Raw genomic sequence first — 24,411 nt, forward strand, 5'->3', positions numbered from 1 at the left:
TCAGGAACCATAATGTCTATGTAGATTTAACTCAACACATCAGATGACTACATAGATTTAATATTTTAGGTGTTACTAGGTGGATATTAGTTACTAGACCTCCGAGACAAGATTTTAATCAAAACCTCAAAAGACTACTTTCCCTGGAAAAGATTCATGATTCAGAAATTATATGCATAACCAAATGATATGGTAAAACATTATAGTACGAAGATCAACTCAAATAGGATGATGAAGCAAGTATGAGCGCGCGAGGGACAAAATGTTGTTTTATCACGAGTGATGAACCTTGAAGAAAAGGGGCATTTTCTTTTAGAAAACATATAAGACCACTGCCACACCTGAGAGCCAGGGGAAATTGGCTTCAGCGGTTCACATTTAAAAAAGTTATGAGTATAAACCAAAATAAAGGACTAAAGCACCTAAATAGATGCATCAGTTGAGTTTTCAAGGGAGTTCATTTTGTTCTCTTTGGATAGGTCAATTGTGTACATTTGTATCAGTTGAGCTGTCAAGAAAACCAATTAATTCAAATTAATGAATGATGCCTGTCAATCTGGTGATCGCAAAATCATGTATACAACGGCCGCCTATTACTCCCTACTTCTATTGATCATTCCCTATTCTCTGTCATTTGGATTTTGTTAGGCAAAATCATGGTGGAAGGAATACATCCAAGCATGCACAGAACACTTCACCTTATAGTTACTAATATACTATAGAATCTAACCAAATTGCTATCAGTTCATACTTAGAGCACACACTTTGGGTAAAAATCAGCCTTCACAATTTTCAGGTAAAGATCAGTCTTCACAATATTCAGACATCATTGTCATCACAAATTCACATGAAAATACTGAGGGCCGTTTCTTCTAATTCCTTCCTAAACTTTTGCACTTTACCTCTGTGCTAAGCGGTGAAATCCAGCTTGTGGATATTGAGATTCTCCAATGATTGCAGAAAGTTGATTATTGGAGTCCTAAGATATTCACACTTACTCCCAGCCTGTGTCTTAATTTGTCTCCATCGACGTCACCCTCACGAGTTTGTAAATTTTATTGTAAATGTCCTCACGGTGTTTTGCTAGCTTTCCTTCTCCTAGTGGCTACGTTGCACCTGAGTATGCCATGAGAGGTCACATGGTTGAGAAGATTGATTGATGTGTTTGCGTTCGGCGTGGTAGCGGTAGAGATTGTTGCTAGTGAATCGAACCATCACACTATACTTATATTCGAAAAGTAAGGTCATTAAAATCCAAAGTACATTAGAAAGTATGCCACAACGTGCTTTGGTCGGTATGCTGTCAGCAAAATCTATAGTTGAATTTTTTACTACGATCACTGAAACTCTGGGTTTTTTAGATGTGGAACTTGTACAAGAACGACAACCCCCTCGACTTTGTGGATCCGAATTTGTCGCAATTAACTAGCGAGGAGGTGCTCCGAGTGATCCATGTCACGCTCATCTGCACCCAGGGGTCGCCCAACCGATAATCATCAATGTCGACGCTGGTGTCAATGCTCACGGAAGACGCTGACATGGCCGGGGAGGAGGTGATCAAGCCGAGCTACATCACGGAGTGGCAGGTCAAGGCTGGGAGCAGCAGCAGCTACATGGGCACGAGCAGCCAGGCCGGTCTGTCTTCATCGTCGAACAAGTAGTAGTTTTTTAGCACTAGCCTTGTTGCGGGCGGGAATGCCATGCCGGTGACCGGAAACCCCTCTCCGATGTTCACCTCCATCATCGACGAGGGGAAGTGAGGTGCGTGCGTGCACCAAGGTTTTTGTTACATAGTTGTCCTTGTCAGGTGGTAGTATGGGCGAAGGAGAGTATTTTTATTTTCTTCTACCGCGAGTGCTAAATTATTTTCCTTCTGTATGAATGCAATAGCTTCCCAGATTTAGTAAGCAGAAGATCTCCTTGCACATGCTCTACATGTACAACACAAGACAATGGGCCACATTCTCATTGACTTTACAGTGATAGTGTGCACTCGGTGTCTTAATTACTTGATCTTCCAATGGTTCTGTAGGTGCACATCACATCTATTTATACATCAAAGCTGAAACACTTTGTCCAGCAATTGAAGCTTGTTACGTGATACTTTTTCTTCAAATTTTGTAGGCTCCAAGAGTAAGCAGGGAAGAGGAAGAAAGACAGAGCACAAGAGCACTAGGAATGGGAACATGGAGGAAAGCTTAACTCTTTTGTTTTCACCTCTAGTATTGGAGGTGCAAATATTTAGTTTTGTGCTTTCTGATGTCTCCTATTCCTATGGTTCTTGAGCACTCCTCCCTCTTCACTTTGGCTTGCGTAATAGATAAATGCACAAATTGTAGATATGTATGTGCATACTTAAATAACATGAGATCTAGCTAGAAGGCTAGTCGAGAAGAGGAAGAAAAGAGACCCTGAGAGTAGTGGGAATGGGAACATGGATGAAACCCTAACTTGCTTTGTTTTCATCTCTAGTATAGGCGGTGAGAATTCAGCTTGGTGTTTCCCGATGCCTCCTATTCCTATTGTTCTCAAGCACTCCTTCCTTTTGTTTTGGCTTGCTTGGTTGCTTTAGCATAGAAACAAAATATGTGCGCACATATCCGATGTGAGATATCAAAAGAGAGCTAGGAAGAGGAAGAAAGAGAGCTCCTAAGAGCGGTGGGAATGAGAACATCGAGGAAATCATAACTTATTGGTTCTTCATCTCTTTTTTGTGATGGAAATTTGGTTTGGTATTTCCCGATGCCTATTATTCCTATCGTTCTTATGCACTCCCTCCTCTTCCTTTTTGTTTGCTAAATTGCTTTAGTAGAAAACAGAAACACATATGTGCATATATTCATGTTATATGAGATGTCCAATGTGAGACAGTAAGTGGAAGAAAAAAATGGCCTAAGAGCGGTGAGCATGGGAACATGATGGAAGGCTAAAGACCTTGGATCCTTGTCTAACAAAGGCTTTGTTTTGAGTTTTCGTGTTGCCACACATGCCAATTTTTTAAACCTTGGCACCCATGCCTATTGTTCTTTGATTCTCCTTGCTCTCACCACACAACATAAAAAGGATTCCTAGTATTAAAGTGATTTAGTTCAAGTTCATACACCCTGCATAGTTAGATTGCTATTTTTTGTCTTCATTTCTCGGGAATGCCTTAAACCATTCACAAGATAAGATGTCATCTTAACAGGCAAACTGCTTTATACTTGATTATTTGGTAGTATTGTTTCATTTTTAAGATTCTACTTGCACCATGAAACACACCAAGACATTTAATTTACCTGTCAGATAGTGCATACATGAAGTACACATCGCTATATCTGGAAAAGGGCCAGTTAGTTGTATAAAAATAAATAAACACACTTTTAGGCTTGTTAAGATGAGACACATAACTTTAATACATACAATGATGCAGATTCTTCACTACTTCCCTTATACTGAACTCATGATGTAGAGAAAATCGTATCAATGACACACCAATGCCGACCACTGTAGATAGGAGTCATAGCAGAAATTAGAGTGGCAAAGAGGATAGTCAGCTCATAAAACATGTAACAACACATGCATTGCAGCTTGTTTTTGCATCCACCCTGTAAAATGATCTAAATCAGCAAACTGTTCCTAAGACGTCACACATGCACATAGCAAACTAATGGATATATACGTAGGCTAGCAAGGAACAACCACTTCAAAAACTCTAAAATCCAATGGAATTTTTACACACTCATAAAATGATGTTTTTTATAGATTGTTTATATGTGCGGGATAAGGCCCCACTCTTGAACCTCGGCGGGTGTTTGCATTGCAATAGAGATTTGATCCTTCAAGTCATGGCACAAGTTTGTAATTGGGAAGTCCTTCGATGGGTAGAAGAAGTAATGAAATATCTTAGGATCTCGTTCTTTATGTCTTAAAGTTGTCCCTAAATACAAGGTGGTTCATCATGTTGCCTAGGTGATCCATGTTGAACCGTTGTCTACAATGAGTTTAGACTGAATATATGATCATTTTACCTTCATGTATTTTCCTCATAGGGGTTGTGGCTAATGATTTCCTTGGAGATACATTTTCCTTTTTCCCTCCTTCCATGTATGTTGTTGTGTACAACCTTTAGAATTTCGATACTAAATTGCTTATAGAACAATAGCCCTTTAGAATTGCCATATACACATTTTCTCTCTTGATAAAACGGCATATGTACATTTGGTTTTACTAATATGATATCTCTAGAATCATGGACTAATCATATTTTTCCATCTATAATGGTGTACCTCAGCTCTGAAATACCTTGTGTAAAAATTTGTTGTCACTTCAGTGCCCCCCCCATTGTTCTATATTGTTTTCAAGTTTACTTGTTTAATTTGTTCAGGTACATATTATTTTATCTCATGACTTCTTATTGCTACACTTCTTCATACTGTATAAATGCACATGCCGATATGGATATTATGTATTAGTTTTAGATATGGGTAATAGGGTAAGCAAAAGAGATTTTCATTCACTTGCTCTAATTTATGAGTAGAGGACAATAGGACAGGGCGCCGTGATTATGAGGCCCCAATATCATTGACAATACAATTATGCCTCATGCACTCCCCTATGGTTCTCCGTATGGTGCACCCCCTGTTATTTATACCTCAAAGATGAAACATTTGTCTACTAATATAAGCTTGTTTTTTGAGAGTTTTTGATTGGTTAGATTTGTAAGGCTCTAACAGTAAGTAGGAAGAGAAGGAAATCCCTCCTTGTTTGTTTGCACCTCTAGTGTTGGAGGTGCAAATATTTCGCATGGATCCTTTCTTGATGCCTCTCATTCGTATTATCCTTGTGCACCCCTTCCTCTTCCTTTTGTCTTATACAATCTTTGATCGAGAAACAATAGACATGACTCCACATATTTGGTTAACTTGAGAGCTTGAAGGCGAGCTGAGAAGTGTTAGAATAGAGAACATAAGAACAATGGAGTGGGAACATATGGAGGAAAGTCTAACTTGCTTTGTTTTCACCTCTAGTGTTGGAGGTGAGAAATCACTTTGATGTTTCTCGAGGCTCCCATTCCTATATTGTTCCCAAGCACTCCTTCCTCTTCCTTTTTGGCTTGGTTGGTTGTTGAAGCTTAAAAATCAAACATATGTGTGCACATATTTGATGTGGGAGTGTCAATAGTGAGCTAGGAAGAAGAAGAAAGAGAGGGCTTTAGAGCAGTGGGAGTGATAACATAGAGGAAAGCCTAAATTACTGGTTCTTCACCTCTAGTCTTGAGGTGCATCAGACGTTTAGTTTGGTATTTCCATATGCGTCTCATTTCGATCATTCTTAGTCACTCCTTCATCTTCCTTTTTGTTTGCTAAATCGCTTTAGCAAAAATATGAATATGCATAACATGAAGAGGAACAAAAGGTGGGCATGGGAACATGATGGAAGGCTAAAGCTCTCACCTCCCAGTTCCTGTGTAACAAAGCAAGATGCTTTCATTGACTTTCCATGATGCCTACCATCCCTATTATTCTTTGGTGTTCCTTCCTCTTCCTTTTTATCATAGAAAATGAAAATAATTCATAGTACAATATGATTTGATTCAAGTTCATTAGCCCTACAAAGTTGGATTTATATTTTCTGTGTTTATTTGTTTGTTGGCATCCCTTATTCAATAACGACACACACATTTAGCTCTAGATTATACCGCATATGGGTCCTTTTTTAGGCTTCCGCAGATGAGTCCTTACCAAGTCCAGACATATATATATATATATATATATATATATATATATATATATATATATATAAAGATACATCTCTATATCCAAAAAGGGCCTTTGTAGAAACATATACAAGCACATTTTCAGAATTAACAAGATGAGACAAACGACTTTAACACGTAGGATGGTTCTTTATATTGAAATCATGTTGGAGAGTAAACCACATCAATGACATACTACTGCTATCCTTTGTAGCTTAGATATGAGCTGAAATAAAAGTGAGAAAGGTGGTAAGTGGCACACAAAATTGGCTTTCTTGGTTGCTTTGATTAGAAACCAAATATGTGTGTATGCACATCTTCAATGTGAAATATCAAAAGTGAGCTAGGAAAAAGGAAGAAAGAGACAGAGCTTAATAGCAATGGGAATGATAACACATAGAAAAACCTAACCTACTCTTCACCTCTTTTGTTGAGGTGGAAATCCTACTTCATCTTTCTCGATTCCTCTCATTCCTATTGTTCTTAGGTGCTCCTTCCTCTTACTGTTTGTTTGTGAGACTCTTTAGCAATAAAGTAAACATATATGTTGATATATTCATATGATATGAGATGTCCACTATGAGACAGGAAGATGAAGTAACGAGGGCCTAAGAGCAGTGTGCATGCGAACATGATGGAAGGCTAAAGCTATCATTTCTCGTCTAACACTAGAGGATGCTTTGGTTTGATTGTTCCTGATGCCTCCCATGCCTATTGTTCTTTGGTCCTCCTTCCTCTTCCTTTTGGATGACACAACACGAGAAGGATTAATAGTATAACATGATTTGGTTCAAGTTCATATACTATACGTAGTAGGAGTGTTATTTTTTGGTGTTTTCTAGCATTCCTTAATCCATGGTATGGTAAGTTTATACTTTAAAATATAATATAGTATACTAAACTACATTTCAGATTCTACAAGTAGAACAAAACGTGTTTTAGCCCCAGATTATTCTGCACATGAGTCCATATCATTCCAAGGCAATTAATTATAAATTAAATATACATCTAGATCTGAAAATCCACGTAGTTAGAGAAACATACACTAGCACCTTTTTAAATTTAGCAAGGTAAGAAATATGAGACACACAACTTTAACACATGCAATGGTACATATTCTTCACTTGTTCCCTTAAGTTGTAAATTATATGCATTTCGGATTACCTTTAACATTAATTAGCTTCCACCCTGTAAAATGATCTTCAATTGCATAAACTATTCCTATAGAGTTCACACTTGGGCATAGAAAATGGATAAGTAACACATACTAGCAAGAAGCAACCATAAATATGAAATAATTCATCAACACCTTCACATACTCTAAACTCCAATGGAATTTGTACACTTGATCATAACACTATGTTTTTAATATATTGTTTAGACGCACAACTTATTTTCCCCATTCTCGAACCTCAATGCATGTTCACATCACAACTTGGGTGATTTGATCCAAGGGATGGTGGCCGAGCCACAAGGTTGTAACTGTGAAGTACATTGCGGCTGGAAGAAGTACCGAGCTATCTTGAGGATCTCACTCTTCCTTCGTGTCTGAACCTTGTTCCAAAAATACTAGGTGGTGCAGCGTATTGCCTAAGTGAACCATGCTGAATCGATGTGGATAGTGAGTTTAGACAAATACTCAACCAATATGCTTCCACCAAGGGATCGTGGCTGATGATTCTTGTTTTCCTATATCTCCTTCTATGTATCTATGTGCAACCTACATAATTTGAATTCCAAATTACTTACATAAGAACAAACATGTATATTGTTTCATCTCGAAATGACTTGTACAACCGTTCTAGTTTTGCTATTGCGTAATCTGTTTAATCATGGGTTGATCACATTATCATCTATTCTAGTATAGCTAATATATGAAGTGCATGTGTACCAATTGTAACCGAAATGTTCTTTTCTGTCCTTTCATGTTTTTGTATGTTTAATTTGTACAAGTTCATATTTTCTTTTACATCATAACTTTTGCTGGCTACCTTGTTTGCTGCATATTATTCTTATGTTTTACCCATAACATTTAGTTCCATATTAGTGCACAATTTGATAGAATGATATATCAGGTTTCGGATGTTGGTAAGCAAAAGATCTTCCTGCATGTGCTATGAATTAAGAGTACATGACAATAGGACAAGGCCATGTTATTGTGTGTCCCGTTGTTATTGGTTACAGAATGGTGCCCCATGCACCATGAGTCTTCCATGCATGCCCTTCTTAAGGTTCTCTATAGAATGAAAGTCTATTTATAGTCTAAAACACTTTGTCCAACACTTTAAGCTTGGTGTTTAGTTCTTTGAGAGTTTCATGAGCACTGAGAGTAAGCTGTGAAGAGGAAGAATGAGATATCTTAAGACGCTAGGAATGGGAATATGGAGGAAAGCCGAACTTATTTGTTTTCAGCTCTAGTATTGGGTGTGCAAATATTATGTTTGGTGTTTTCCCGATGCCACCCATTCCTATGGTTCTTGAGCACTCCTTCCGCTTCTCTTTTGCTTGCACAATATATTAATTCATACATCATAAATATATGTCCACATACTTAGATAATCTAAGATCTAGAACGTAGTTAAGAAGAGGAAGAAAATAGAGCCTGAGAGCAGTGGGAATGGGAACATGGAGGAAACTCTAAGGGGAACGGTTGAAGTTGCAGTTGTCGTACCATCTTCACCATTGGCAGCTACAGTATTTCATCTACTGATTCAACCTCAAATTTAGAGCTGCTAGGTTCAGATTCTGCACATGGAAATGGCAATAGAGAAGTTGCTTCGTTAGGAATCACAATATCTATGTACATTTAACTCAACACGTCACATGATTACATAGATTTAATCTTTTAGGTGTTACTAGGTGGATATTAGTTACTGTACCTCTGAGACAAGATTTTAATCAAAACCTCAAAAGACTACTTTCCCTGGAAACGATTCATGATTCATAAATTAAATGCATAACCAAATGATATGGTAAAACGTTACAGTACGACGATCAACTCAAATAGGATGACGAACAAATATGAGCGCACGAGGGACAAAACGCTATTTTATCACGAGTGATGAACCTTGAAGAAAAGGGGTATTTGCTTTTAGAAAAACAAATTAAGACCACTGCCAAACCCGAGAGCGAGGGGAAATTGCCTTCATCGGTTCACAATTGAAAAAGTTATGATTATAAACTAAAATAAAGGACTAAACAACCTAAATAGTTGCATTCATTGACTTGTCAAGGGAGTTCATTTCATTCTCTTTGGAGAGGTCAATTGCTTACATTTGTATTAGTTGAGTTGTCAAGCAAAACAATCAATTAAAATAAATGAATGGTGCCTATCAATTTGGTGATGGCAAAATCATGTATACAGTGGCCGACTATTACTCCCTACTTCTACTGATCATTCCCCGCTCTCTATCGATTGGGTTTTACTAGGCAGAATCATGATGCAAGGAATACATCCAAGCGCGAACAGAACACTTCACCTTATAGTTTACTAATATACTGTAGAATTGATAATCCCCAAGTGCAAGGAATCGTCGTAGCAATTTCCAAAGGTGGAAGTGATAAGTATGGAGTGTCGGACCCATAAGGAGCTAAAGGTAAGATCAATATTCTGGCAAGTCCTATCTGCCATTGATATGACTCTACGTACACCGAACATTTGCTTCCATCTAGAAATGAGAAATAAAACTATGTTGTGGGTATGAAGAGGATAACTTTGCATGATATCGGGGAACTAAAATATAAAAAATAGGTGTTATTAACATAAAGTTAGAATACATTATAATATATTACAAATAGCGAGAGTGGAATAGTGATGCATCAGTGTGTGTAATTATCCGAGGCAATTATTAAAAAGATCGGTAATCATTATTGCAATTTTATATGAGGGAGAGGCATAAGTTAACATACTTTCTCTACTTGGATCATATGCACTTATGATTGGAACTCTAGCAAGCATCCACAACTACTAAAGATCATTAACGTAAAACCCAACCATAGCATTAAAGTATCAAGTCCCCTTTATCCCATACGCAACAACCCCCTTACTCGGGTTTAAGCTTCTGTCACTCTAGCAACCCACTATAAGTGAATCATGAACGTATTGAAACACCCTACAGCGGGAATCCTTCATGTGTGCGCGGCACAGAAGGCGCCATAGGACAACACCAAAATAAAACATAGAACTCAAACCAATCTAGATCATCAATCAACCCAAAAGATAAAAGAAATCTACTCAAAACATCATAGGATGGCAACACATCATTGGATCATAATATGTGGCATAAAGCACCATGTTCAAGTAGGGGATGACAGCGGGGTGCGGGAGAGTGGGACGCTTAAAAGAGATGAGGAAGGTGATGAAGATGGTGATGTTGATGAAGATGATCACCATGGCGATGGTTCCCCCAGTGGCACTCCAGCGCCACCGAGAGAGAGGGGGAGAGGGTATCCCCCTTGTGCTTACTCCTCCATGGCCTCCCCTAGATGGGGAGAGGTTCTCCCTCTGGTCCTTGGCCTCCATGGTGATGATGGGCCCCTCCGAGTTCCTCCTCCAGCCTCTAGTGATGATGGCCCCCTCAGGAAGGGTGCGAGAGAGGGCCTAGCTTGATTTTTCATGGCTATAGAGGCTTGCAGCGGTGGAACTTCCGATCTAGGGTTCTTTTTGGGGGGTTTGGCATTTATAAGAATTTTTGGCATGGGTCTCACGTCAAGGAGGTGCCCGAGGGCCCCACAAGTCGTAGGGGCATGCCCTACCCCCCAGGGCGCGCCCTGGCAGCTTGTGGCCACCTCGGTCACTTCCTGGCCCAGCTCTGGTGCTTTTGGGGGGTCTCTTTTCATCCATAAAAAATCACCATAAATTTTCAGCCATTCCGAGAACTTTTATTTCTGCATAAAAATGACTCCACGGTAGTTATGCTGAAAACAGCATTAGTCCGAGTTAGTTTTAATCAAATCATGTCAAAACCATATAAAATTGTTGTGAACATGGCATGAATATTTCATAAATTATAGATACATTGGAGAAGTATCAAAAATCTAATCAAGTTGCTAGCAGTTCATACTTAGAGCACACACTTTGGGTAAAAATCAGCCTTCACAACGTAAAAATCAGTCTTCACAATATTCAAACATCATTGTCATCACAAATTCACATGAAAATACTGAGGTCCCTTTCTTCTAATTCCTTCCTAAACTTTGGCAGTTTACCTCTATGCTAAGCGGTGAAATCTAGACTGTGGATATAAAGGTTCTCCAATGGATGCAAAAAGTTGATTGTTGGAATCCTAAGATGTTCACACTAACTCTCCGAGATTGTGTCTTAATTTGTCTCCATCGATGTTTATCTCATGAGTTTGTCCAAAAATGTAAATTTCCTCATGGCGGTTGGTTGGCTTTCCTTCTCCTAGTGGCTACCTTGCACTTAAGTACGCCATGAGAGGCCACGTGGCTGAGAAGATTGATGTGTTTGCATTCAGTGTGGTAGCACTGGAGATTGTTGCTGGTGAATAAGAGGATACAACTTATACTATTTGAAAAGGTAAGGTCATTAAAATCCACAGTATATATTAGAAAGTAAAGCCACAACTGTGCTTTGGTCGGTGTGTTGTCGGCAAAATCTACAGTTGAAATTTTTACTACGATCACTAAAACTCTGGATGTTTTCAGGTGTGGGGCCTGTACGAGAACGGCAGGGCCCCCCTCCACTTTGTGGACCCCAAGCTCTCAAAATTCAACAGTGAGGAGGTGCTCCGGGTGATCCGCGTCGCGCTCATCTGCACACAGGGGTCGCCCCACAGACGGCTGTCCATCTTGAGGGTGGTGTCGATGCTCACAGGAGATGCCAACATGGCTGGGGAGGAGGTGATCAAGCCGAGCTACATCACGGAGTGGCAGGTCAAGGCCGGGAGCAGCAGCAACTACACGGGCACGAGCAGCTAGGCCGATCTGTCGTTGTCAACCATGCAGCAGTATTTCAGCGCCGACCCTGCTGCGGGTGGGGATGTCATGCCGGCGACCGGGAACCCGTCACCGATGTTCTCCTCCATCATCAACGAGGGCAGCTGAGGTGCATATGCGTGCCAAGTTTTTTGTTAATTGTCATCGTTAGGTGGTAGCAACTACTACTAGTAATTGGCAGGGCGAAGGAGAGTATCTTTTTATTTTTCTGTCGTGAATGCTAAATTATTTCCTGCTGTATGAATGCAAAAGATATCCTTTCACATGATCTACATGTATAGCACAAGGAAATGGGCCCCGTTGTCATTGGTTGTATAGTGATACTATGCATCGGGTGTATTAATTAGTTGATCTTTCTATGTATCTCTACATAGTGCATAGAGCATCTATTTATACATCAAAGCTGAAAGACTTAGTACAGCAATTTCAAGCCTATTGTCTGGTACTTTTTTCTTCAGCTTTTGTAGGCTCAATAGTAAGCAGGGAAGAGGAAGAAAGAGAGAGCATAAGAGCACTAGGAATGGGAACATGGAGGAAAGCTTAACTCTTATGTTTTCACCTCTAGTGTTGCAGGTGCAAATATTTAGTTGTGTGCTTTCCTAATGTCTCCCATCCCTATGGTTCTTGAGCACTCCTTCCTCTTCCTTTTCGCTTGTGCAATAGATTAATCCACAAACGATAAATATGTGTGCACATACTTAGATAACCTGAGATCTACAAGGCTAGTCGAGAAGAGGAAGAAAAGAGAGCTTGAGAGCAGAGGCAATGGGAACATGGAGGAAACCCTAGCTTGTTTTGCTTCCACCTCTAGTGTAGGAGGTGGGAATTCAGTTTGGTGTTTCCCGATGTCTCCTATTCCTATTGTTCTCTAGCACTCCTTCCTTTTCTCTGGCTTGCTTGGTTGCTCCTATTGTTCTCTAGCACTCCTTCCTTTTCTTTGGCTTGCTTGGTCGCGTTAGCATAGAAATAAAATATATGCACACATATTCGATGTGAGATCTCAAAAGAAAGCTAGGAAGAGGAAGAAATAGAGGGCCTAAGAGCGATGGGAATGAGAACATAGAGGAAAGCCTAACTTATTGGTTCTTAATCTCTTGTGTTGTGGTGGAAATTTTGTTTGGTATTCCCTGATGCCTCTCATTCCTATCGTTCTTATGCGCTCCTTCCTCTTCCTTTTTGCTTGTTAAATTTCTTTAGCTGGAAAGAACACATATATGTGCATATATTTAGGTTATATGAGATTTCCACTATGAGACATAAATTGGAAAAAAAGAGGGCCTAAGAGAGGTGAGCATGGGAACATGATGGAAGGCTAAAAACATCAGTTCCTCATCTAACACTGGAAGAGGCTTTGTTTTGAGTTTTCATGTTGCCACCCATGTCTATTGTTCTTTGGTGTCTCTCTTCCTTTTTGATCACACAACATAAAAATGATTCATAGTATTAAAATGATTTCTTTCAAGTTCATACACTCTGCATACTTGAATTGCTATTTTCTGTCTTTGTTTCTTTGCCATGCCTTAATACATTCATAGGATAAGATGTCAGCTTAACAAGCCAACTGATTTATACTTGATAATTCGCTAGCACCATTTCATTTGTAAGATTATACTAGCACCATGAAACACACCAAGACATTTAATTTACATGTCATGTAGTACATATGAAGTACGCATTGTTATATCTGGTAAAGGGCCAGTTAGTCATAGAAACATAAATAAGCACACTTTCCAACTCATTAAGATGAAACACACAGCTTTAATACATAAAATGATGAATATTCTTCACTAGTTCCCATTTTGTTGAAGTCATGATGTAGACAAAATCAGATCAATGACACACCAATGACAACAGGTGTAGCTAAGGGTCATAGGAGAAGTTAGAGTGAGAAAGATGGTAGTCTGCTCACAAAATATGTAAGAGAACATGCATTGCAGATTTTTTTAGCATGCACCCTGTAAAATGAACTGAAACGGACAAACTGTTCCCCGAGACTTCACACATGCACATAGAAAATTAATAGATATTGTAAGGGAATATTTATCCCTAAGGTGTTTTGGTGATTGATGACAATGCTTTCGCGGACTAATCGTGTGCCTTGAGTATTTCAGACGTTTCGTCACTAGGCACAAGACAGTTTGGTGCCCCTCGAAGACTATTGGAGACGGTGTTTTTCTATGTTTATTTTCGGTCAAATTGAGTCGTAGGAAAGCCGTACTATCAAGAGGGGTCCACATTGGAAAGGTTCGGGTGGAATCATCATGTACACGTTTACTCCCTCTGCACCGCCTTTCCCTTTGCGCTTTGGAGCTTCCTCCGTTTTCTTCATATATTTGCAAAGAGAATGATTAATAGTGTTGTTGATCTGAGGCATGCGGTAGTACTGCTCTTAGGAGCGGTGGTACCGTAGGCCCCCGCGGTAGTACCGCATGCCTTTGAGGTAGTACCGTAGGTGCCCATGGTAGTACCGCTCCTAAGGAGCTGTAGTACCGTGGCCTCAGACTGGACTCAGCCACTCGCGTGGCTGTAGGGGCGGACGTAATTTTTTACATCCGCGCCCTACACGGTAGTACCGCACCATGTGCGCGGTAGTACCGTGAGTCCTAGTCTGGCAGAGCAAAACGAGCGGAAGTAGGGGCAGATGTAATTTTTTACATTCGCTCCCTGCACGGTAGTACCGCTTGCCAGGTGCGGTAGTACCATGTCGGATTTTTGCACTATTTGATTTTCAGCGGAAGTAGGCACAGATGTATTTTTATTCATCCGCACCCTTCCCAGGCTAGTCCATTCCGTCCTTGCAGTAGTACCGCAAGGGGGAGCGGTAGTACCGCATCAGCGGCAGTACCGCCCTCAACCTTTGCGGCTCTGGCCTTGACTAGTTCCTGCCGTAGTAGCGGTACTACCGCGGTATGCCGCGGTAGTACCGTGAGCCCCTGTGGTAGTACCGCATGTCTGGAGCGGTAGTACCGCAGGTTGCGGGCTAAGTAAGTGGATAACGGTTGGATTTGTCTCTCCACTATAAAAGGGATGTCTTCTTCCTCTAGTTTACTAGCTCTTCCATCCCCAAGCTCCATTGTTGCTCTAAGATCCATTTTCGCCCGATCTTTCTCCCTAGCCAATCAAACTTGTTGATTTGCTCGGGGTTGGTTGAGAAGGCCCCGATCTATACTTCCACCAAGAGAAATTTGATTCCCCCCACTAATCCCTAGCGAATCTTGTTACTCTTGGGTGTTTGGGAACCCTAGACGGTTGAGGTCACCACGGAGCCATAGTCCATTGTGGTGAAGCTTCGTGGTGTCATTGGGAGCCTCCAATTAAGTTGTGGACATTGCCCCAACCTTGTTAGTAAAGGTTTGATCACCGCCTTCAAGGACACCAATAGTGGAATCACGGCATCTCGCATTGTGTGAGGGCGTGAGAAGAATATAGTGGCCCTAGTGGATTCTTGGGGAGCATTATGCCTCCACACCGCTCTAACAGAGATGTACTTCCCCTCAAAAGGAAGGAACTTCGGTAACACATGCTCGTCTTCACCGGCTCCACTCTTGGTTATCTCGTGCCTTTACTTGCGCAAGCTTATTTGTGTTGTATCCCTTGCTTGCTTGTGTACTTGTTGTTGTTGCATCATATAGGTTGCTCACCTAGTTGCATAGCTAGACAACCTACTTTGATGCAAAGTTTAAATTGGTAAAGAAAAGCTAAAAATTGTTAGTTGCCTATTCACCCCCCTCTAGTCAACTATATCGATCCTTTCAATTGGTATGAGAGCCTCTTCTCTTTATTAAGGACTTTGCCATCCGAAGAGTATGGTTGACACCGTAGACGGTAGGGAGGAGCACTCTGGTGTGAATCCGAGCTTGTCTACGGGTGATGGGGGAACCACGGTGTCTCCTGAGGAATTCAATGTGGCTTTGGACACATTGAAAACCTCCATGACAAATGAGGTTGAAAGCATGTTTAATAAATTCTTAGAAGGACTTAAACTATCTACCTCGCCGTTGAAAGTGGGTGATCCCACTTACAAGGTGACGGATGCTAACTCCGATAAGGGGGAGCTACTAGTGAAAAGGGTCCTTCTACTAGTGGTAGGAATGGTACCGGCATCTTTGCCCATGTGGAACCTCCAATTTTTGGAGGACCGATTCCTTCTACTCATTTAAATCATGCCGGCCCTCCTCCTAAGATTGTGAAAAATGAGGACCTTGATTCTTGGGTTTATCGCTTCAAGCGCCATTTAAATCATGTGAATACTAATCTTTGGAGAATCATTGAAGAAGGTTTCCATCCACATGACCAAAGTAACTTCACCCCTAGAGAAGTCGTGGATAATAAATTCAATGAGAATGCTCTCTTCATCATTCAAGATGCAGTTCTACCCGAAGATCTCCCTCATCTTCGACCCTTCGCCATGGCCAAAGATGCATGGCATTGTGTTGTTTCCCACTATAAGGGAAGCGCAAGCATTCAACACTCCAACTATGAAGTGGTGAAAGATGAAGCCGATGAGTTTGTAATGAAAGAAGATGAAGAACCTCGTGAGCTCTTTCGGAGAGTAACCAAACTTGCGGTCTCACTCCAAGATCATGGGAGCAAGGACAGGGATGACAATTGGATCAAGCGCAAGTTCCTCAAAGCAATGATGCCCTACCACAAAGCTTTGTCCTCCGTCATCCGTCAAAGACCGGACTTTCACCCCTTGACCTCAAATGAAGTGTTGGATAAGTTTGTGGCAATGAGGATCTTGGACAAGACCGCCGACAACGCGGTGTTGCACTCTCAAAGGGCAAAGAAGCCCAACCTTGCCTTGAAGGCCAAGGTTATTGTTGAAGAAGAGGAAGAAGAGGAAGATGAGGAGAGAAACCCCGAAGATACTAAATATGATTATCATGAGCACATGGCTCTTGCTTCAAGGCAATTTTGGAGAAAGAAGAACACAAGGCCCAGCTTCAACAAGAACAACTCAAGTGGGTTCAAGGGCAAGCAACGTGTGATAACATGTTACAATTGTGGCAATGTGAGCCATTTTGTTGTGGATTGCCCTTACGAGAAGTGGGAAGACAATGGTGGCAAGCTCATCCGAAAAGACAAAGCCAAGTCCTTCCCCAACAAGAACAACTTCACCAAAAAGACTCCTACTCGAGGTTGGTGGTTCAAGAAGAATACCATGAGGATGACGATGATGATGAAGATAGTGAAGTCATGTACATGGCCTCCGTTGCCATTGCCACAACTCACGGGTGTCCCTCTTCGACTCACCCAATGAGAACATCACCGCCAAGTGTCTCGTGGCTAAAGCCACCAACAAGGTAACCCCCAACATCAAAACCACCATCATTAATAATCCCTCCTTGACGGATGGCATTGATGAAAGTGAGGGGTCTAATGAGGAAGTGAATGAATTTGAGTATTTTATGAGTAAGCTCAAGGGCAAATCCAAGAAGCACTTTGTTGCTCTCTTGGAACAACTTGGTGAAGCCAATGACATGATCGAGGCTCATGAAGAAACCATCTCTAAGATGGAAGGTCATATTCGTGACTATGCTGATGAGATATCAGATCTCTCTAATGCTCTTGAGGAAGAGCGTGGGCATCGTTTGGCTCTTGAGGAGTCACACAACGATGACCATGCTAAGTTAAATAAAGATCTTGATCATGCTCTTGTTGTGTCTCGTGTGCTAAGTTTCGAGAAGGCTAAACTTGGCGTTGACCATGCTAGACTCAAGAAGGAGTTTGATATACTCGACAAGGCCCACAAGGTCTTGAAGGGTGCTCATGCTAGCCTCAAGGAGTCTCATGGTCAACTCCAAGTTAAGCTAACCAAAGAAAAGACCACCTTTCCTCATATGGTATTAATTGATAATGCAAATACCACTAACCCGTGTTGCAAGCATGTGCATCTTGTGGAGGAGAATGCCAAGTTGAAGGAGCAACTTGAGAAAGGCCTTGTGACGTGCATACAAGGTGAGAATAACCTCAATGACCTTTTGAGCAATCAAAAGGAAGTTGTTGCCAAGGAGGGAGTTGGGTTCGTACCTAAGTCCAAGAACAAGAAGAAGAATGACAAGGCCAAATGACCTCCCCCTCTCAAGCAAACTTTTGTGAAGGAGGGAGATGGTGCTCCTAAGGAGAAGAAGAACAATGTGAATGGTGGTAATATCAAAAAGGGCAATGCCACTCCTTCCAACAAAGCCGGCGACTTTAACCCTTCTTATGTGTTGTGTCGTGCTAGTGATGGGCATGTTTATGCTAAATTTGTTGGTTCTCCTTATGAGTACATTGAATGGTCTATTTGGGTTCCTAAGACCGTTGTTACTAACATCAAAGGACCCATTACAAAATGGGTTCCTATCTTGTAGGTGTTCGCTTGCGGTGGGGGATCATGGTTGCTCGATAGTGGAGCAACAAATCATATGACCGGAAGCAAGGACTTGGTGGTGGGCATGCACAAGATCCCTTCTATGACCACCAACATCAAGTTGGGTGATGCCTCGTCTTCTAAGGTATTGGGTCTTGGCAAGGTTGTCATTTATCATGATCTAACGATTGAGAAAGTCATGCTTGCTGAGTCCCTTGCTTACAATCTACTTTCCGTTCGTCAACTTGCACTCATGGGCTTCGCCACTTTCTTTGATATTGATACCATGGCCCTCTTGTGGAGCAAGACTCTTAGAGTAGCCTTTGTTGGGCATGTCGAGAATGCTATTTATGTGATTAACTTTTCGGAGCGACCCACTAAGACCGCGACATGCCTAATGGCTAAAGTTGATGTGGGATGGCTTTGGCATCGCCGTTTAGCCCACGTCAATATGAGATCTTTCTAAAGTATTCCCAAGGGGTACCATGTCCGTGGACTAAAGAATGTTAGTTTTTCCAAAGATCGTGCTTGTAGTGCTTGTATCGAAGGAAAGCTTCATGAGAAGGCTCACCCTCCCACGACTATCGTCTACTCGAAGAGACCCTTGGAGCTTCTTCACATGGATCTCTTTGGGCCTCCATCCTTTGATAGTCTTGGAGGTAGAAAGTATTGCTTGGTGATTGTGGATGATTATTCAAGATACACTTGGGTATACTTCTTCAAGAGGAAGAGTGAGACTCAACAAACTGTCATCGACTTTGCAAATGAAGCTCAATGTCAATATGATGCAAAGATCTTGACAATAAGAAGTGACAATGGCACCGAGTTCAAGAACTACACCTTGGATGAGTTTCTTAGTGATGAGGGGATCAAGCATCAATATTCTGCACCATATACCCCTCAACAAAATGGTGTCGCGGAGAGGAAGAACCGGACGTTGATGGATGCGGCAAGGACCATGGTGGCAGAATTCATGTCTCCATACAACTTTTGGTCTGAAGCCATCAACACAGCATGTCATGCATCCAATCGGCTCTATCTCCGCAAAGGCTTGAACAAGACTCCTTATGAAATACTTACCAGTAACAAGCCCAACCTCAAGTACTTCCGGGTGTTCGGGTGTAAGTGTTTCATTCTCAAGAAAGGTGTTCGTTTGTCTAAATTTGAGGCTAGAGCTTATGAGGGCATATTTGTTGGTTATGCTACAAACTCTCATGTTTACCGTGTTCTCAACAAGTCCACCGGACTCATTGAGGAGACATGTGACGTAGAGTTTGACGAGAATAATGGCTCCCAAGTGGAGCAAAGTGGTACTTGTGATGTAGGTGATGAAATTCTTCCCCAAGCCATAAGAAGAATGGGTGTTGGTCATATCCTACCCATTGAGGAACCCCTTGTGGCCGAAGGAGAAGGACAATGCTCCACTCAAGTGGAGCCATCACCAACCCAAGACCCACATGCTTCCGAAGAACAAAGTGAAGGCCCTCAACCTCATGAACAAGATCAAGGGCAAGATCAACCTCAAGATGGTGGTGAACCACAGAATGATGCCCAAGGTCAAGTTCTCCCCTTTGAGCAAGTTCAAGATCAAGAGCAAGCTCAAGACGGTGCTCAAGATGATCAAGTTACCCCTCCTCTTTTCACATCCGAGTAGGAATTAGAGCGCCGTGCCACGAAGATCGCTTCCAAGCTCACCACCAAGGGTCATCTTATGGAGAATGTTGTTGGAAGCCTAAGAAAGGGGGTAAACACTCGTAGACAATTAGCAAACTATTGTGAACATCATGCGTTTGTTTCTTGTGTCGAACCCCAAAAGGTTTATGAGGCGCTCAGGGACCCAGATTAGCTCAATGTCATGCATGAAGAACTCAGCAACTTCGAGCATAACCAAGTGTGCAAATTAGTGCCAAGGCCAACCGGGAATCATAATGTCATTGGAACCAATTGGATATTCAAGAACAAGCAAGATGCTCATGGGATCATTGTTCGCAACAAGGCTCATTTGGTGGCACAAGGCTACTCCCAAGTCAAGGGTATCGACTATGGTGAAACCTTTGCTCCCGTTGCTCGCCTTGAATCTATTCATTTGTTGATTGCTTATGCTTCTCATCATTATTTCACGTTGTAACAAATGGATGTGAAGAGTGCTTTTCTTAATGGTCCCATTATTGAGTTGGTATATGTCAAACAACCCCCTAGATTTGAAGATCCCTATTTCCCCGATCACGTGTACCAACTCCACAAGGCGCTCTATGGCCTTAGACAAGCCCCATGTGCGTGGTATGAGCATCTTATGGAGTTGTTACAAGATCGTGGACTCGAAATCGGGAAAATCAAGCCCACTCTTTTTACTAAGAAGGTCAAAGGGGAGTTGTTTGTATGCCAACTATATGTTGATGATATTATTTTTGGTTCCCCTAACAAAGCTTTCAATGAAGAATTTGCCTCACTCATGACCTCAAAGTTCAAGATGTCTATGATGGGAGAGTTGAAATTGTTCTCGGGTTTGAAATCAAGCAAAGAAGAGAATGAACCTTCATCAACCAAGCCAAATACATGATACATCTCCAATGTATCTATAATTTATGAAGCATTCATGCTATTTTATTATCTATTTTGAATGATTACGGGCTTTATTATACACTTTTATATTACTTTTGGGACTAACCTATTAACCGGAGGCCCAGCCCATATTGTTGTTTTATTGCCTATTTCAGTATTTCAAAGAAAAAGGAGTATCAAACGGAGTCCAAATGGAATGAAACCTTCAGGAGCGTTATTTTTGGAACGAACATGATCCGGGAGACTTGGAGTACAAGACAGGGAAGCTTCGAGGAGGCCAGGAGATAGGAGGGCGCGCCCACCCCCACTGGGCACGCCCTCCTGTCTCGTGGGCCCCTCGAGGCTCCCTGACCGACTTCTTTCGCCTATATATTCCCATATACCCTAAAACCATCAAATAGGAAGATAGATCAGGAGTTCCGCCGCCCCAAGCCTCTGTAGCCACCCAAAACCCTCTCGGGAGCCCATTCCGGCACCCTGCCGGAGGGGGAACCCATCACCGGTGGCCATCTTCATCATCCCGGCACTCTCCATGACGAGGAGGGAGTAGTTCACCCTCGGGGCTGAGGGTATGTACCAGTAGCTATGTGTTTGATCTCTCTCTCTCTCTCTCGTGTTCTCTCTATCGCATGATCTTGATGTATCGCGAGCTTTGCTATTATAGTTGGATCTTATGATGTTTGTCCCCCTCTACTCTCTTGTGATAAATTGAGTTTTCCTCTTGAAGTTATCTTGTCGGATTGAGTCTTTAAGGATTTGAGAACACTTGATGTATATCTTGCCGTGCTAATCTGTGGTGACAATGGGATATCACGTGCCACTTGATGTATGTTTTGGTGATCAACTTACGGGTTCCGCCCATGAACCTATGCATAGGGGTTGGCACACGTTCTTGACTCTCCGGTAGAGACTTTGGGGCACTCTTTGAAGTACTTTGTGTTGGTTGGATGAATCTGAGATTGTGTGATGCATATCGCATAATCATGCCCACGGATACTTGAGGTGACAATGGAGTATCTAGGTGACATTAGGGTTTTGGTTGATTTGTGTCTTAAGGTGTTATTCTAGTACGAACTCTTGAATAGATTGATCCGAAAGAATAACTTTGAGGTGGTTTCGTACCCTACCATAATCTCTTCATTTGTTCTCCGCTATTAGTGGCTTTGGAGTGACTCTTTGTTGCATGTTGAGGGATTGTTATATGATCCAAGTATGTTATTATTTTTGAGAGAACTTGCACTAGTGAAAGTTTGAACCTTATGCCTTGTTTCCTAGCATTGCAATACCGTTTACGCTCACTTTTATCATTAGTTACCTTGCTGTTTTTATATTTTCAGATTACAAAAACCTTTATCTACCAGCCATATTGCACTTGTATCACCATCTCTTCGCCGAACTAGTGCACCTATACAATTTACCATTGTATTGGGTGTGTTGGGGACACAAGAGACTCTTTGTTATTTGGTTGCAGGGTTGCTTGATAGAGACCATCTTCATCCTACTCCTCCCACGGATTGATAAGCCTTAGGTCATCCACTTGAGGGAAATTTGCTACTGCCCTACAAACCTGTGCACTTGCAGGCCCAACAACGTCTACAAGAGGAAGGTTGTGTAGTAGACATCAAGCTCTTTTCTGGCGCCGTTGCCGGGGAGGCTAGGTAAGAGGCACTCACACCCCGTCAACTAAGCTCTTTTCTGGCGCCGTTGCCGGGGAGGTGAGTGCTTGAAGGTATATCTTTAGATCTTGCAATTGAATCTTTTTGTTTCTTGTTTTATCACTAGTTTAGTTTATAAAAGAAAACTACAAAAAATGGAGTTAAGTTTATCTCATACGCTTCATCTTTTTAATATCTTTTGTGAGTATGATGAAAAGAAAAGTTGTGCTCAAGTGCTAGAAGAAGAAATCTATAGAATGTTTGATACTAAATCTTTGAATGATGAGCATGATTGCTATGTTGTTAGTTTGAATTCCTTGAATATCCATGATGCTAATGATATGCAAAGCCACAATCTTGGGGAAGCTATGTTTGATGAAGATGATATTTTTTGTCCCCCAAGTTTTGATGAGCAAATTTGTTATGATGAAAGCATGCCTCCTATTTATGATGATTATATTGATGAAAGTGGGTTTGGAAGAGTGTCAACTTTAGGAAGTATTGATCCCACTATTTTGGAGGATATTGAATCTTATTGTGATGAACATGAAAGTGGATTTGGAAGAGTGTCAACTTTATTTAGTAATGATTCCACTATTTCGGAAGAGGTTCCAATTGATTATGAGAACGAAGTTGCTACTTATGATGATTATTCTGATGAAACTTATGCTATAAAAAGTAGTGATGATTATATTTATAAAATTTGTCATGATTATGATTACCCTTTTTCTGAACATTACTCTTTTAATGTGGAAAAAAAATTTAGTGTTCAAGTCTCTTATGATACTCCGACTATTCCGAATGAGAAGAAATTTGCGTATGTGGAGAGTAGTAAATTTTCTATGCAAGTAGATCATGAAAAGAATGCTTTAGGTGCTGATTATATTGTTGAATTCATTCATGATGTTACTGAAAGTTATTATGAGGGAGGAACATATGCTTGTAGGAATTGCAATAATGTCAAGTTTCCTCTCTATGTGTTGAAAATCTTGAAGCTATGCTTGTTTTTCCTTCCTATGCTAGTTGATTATTGTTCCCATAAGTTGTTTGTTCACAAAATCCCTATGCATAGGAAGTGGGTTAGATTTAAATGTGCTAGTCATATGCTTCTTGATGCTCCCGTTATGTTTCAATTCTTATCTCTTATGTGAGCATCATTGCCATCATCATGCCTAGCTAGAAAGGCATTAAATAAAAGCGCGTGTTGGGAGACAACCCAATATTTATCCCTACTGTTTTTGTGTGTTCACATGATTATGCTACTGTAGTAATCATGTTTTATAGCTTTTGTTTCAATAAAGTGCCAAGTAAGACGTTTAGGATAGCTTATGGTGATAGTTGTGTTGATCCTGCTGAAAATCAGAAACTTTTGCACCCAGTAAATTAGTTTTGTTAATTCACAGAAACCTGCTTTTGATCTGATTATTTCTGCTCTGGATTGGTACACAAATTGCTTAGGACTTCCTAATTTGGTAGATGTTTTGGACTTCCAGAAATATACGTTTGATACAGATTACTACAGACTGTTCTGTTTTTGACAGATTTTGTTTTCTATGTTTTGTTTGCTTATTTTGATGAATCTATGAGTAGTATCGGAGGGTATGAATGTAACGCCCCGAATCCGATGCGCCAGGTGTCTTCCAGTTATTCGTCGTTGTTGCCATGTATTTTGCTTGCATGTTGCATTTTGCCATGTCATCACCTGCATTTCATCTGCATGTTTTTTAAAACTTGCATTTGTTCGGGTTCCGCGGGTTCTCTCCGTTGTCTGTTCTGAGCCCAACCACACTCACACGCACCCATCGCCCCTCCCAGACCTTGTTTCCTGAGCGGGAGAAAAACGTTCTCGAAATGGGCCGAGATTTGCCAGGTGGCCTTGGTATATCATCGGTAGACCGCCCATCAAATTTCGTTCCATTTGGAGGTCGTTTGACGCCCCAACGGTTAACCGAGCTAACCGAAACCCCTCTCTCTTTGCAGCTGAGCCCCTCTTCACCACAGCCCAATGAGTCCATCCAAACCCCCTCCATGCTCTCGGTCGTTCGATCATGATCGTGTGGGCGAAAACCGCTCCCCATTTGGACTCTCCTACCTCCCTCTACCTATAAATAGGTGCTTCCCCCGAAATTTTCGTCCAAAACCCT

The 24,411-nt window shown here is 41.4% G+C and overlaps 1 pseudogene; it reads left to right on the forward strand.

Moving 5' to 3' along the window:
• Positions 1 to 1,499: 1,499 nt before the first annotated feature.
• LOC119361078 overlaps positions 1,500 to 24,411 on the forward strand; it is a 63,245-nt pseudogene continuing 40,333 nt past the window's right edge.

Source organism: Triticum dicoccoides, chromosome 2B (assembly GCF_002162155.2).
Source record: "Triticum dicoccoides isolate Atlit2015 ecotype Zavitan chromosome 2B, WEW_v2.0, whole genome shotgun sequence".
NCBI lineage: Eukaryota > Viridiplantae > Streptophyta > Magnoliopsida > Poales > Poaceae > Triticum > Triticum dicoccoides.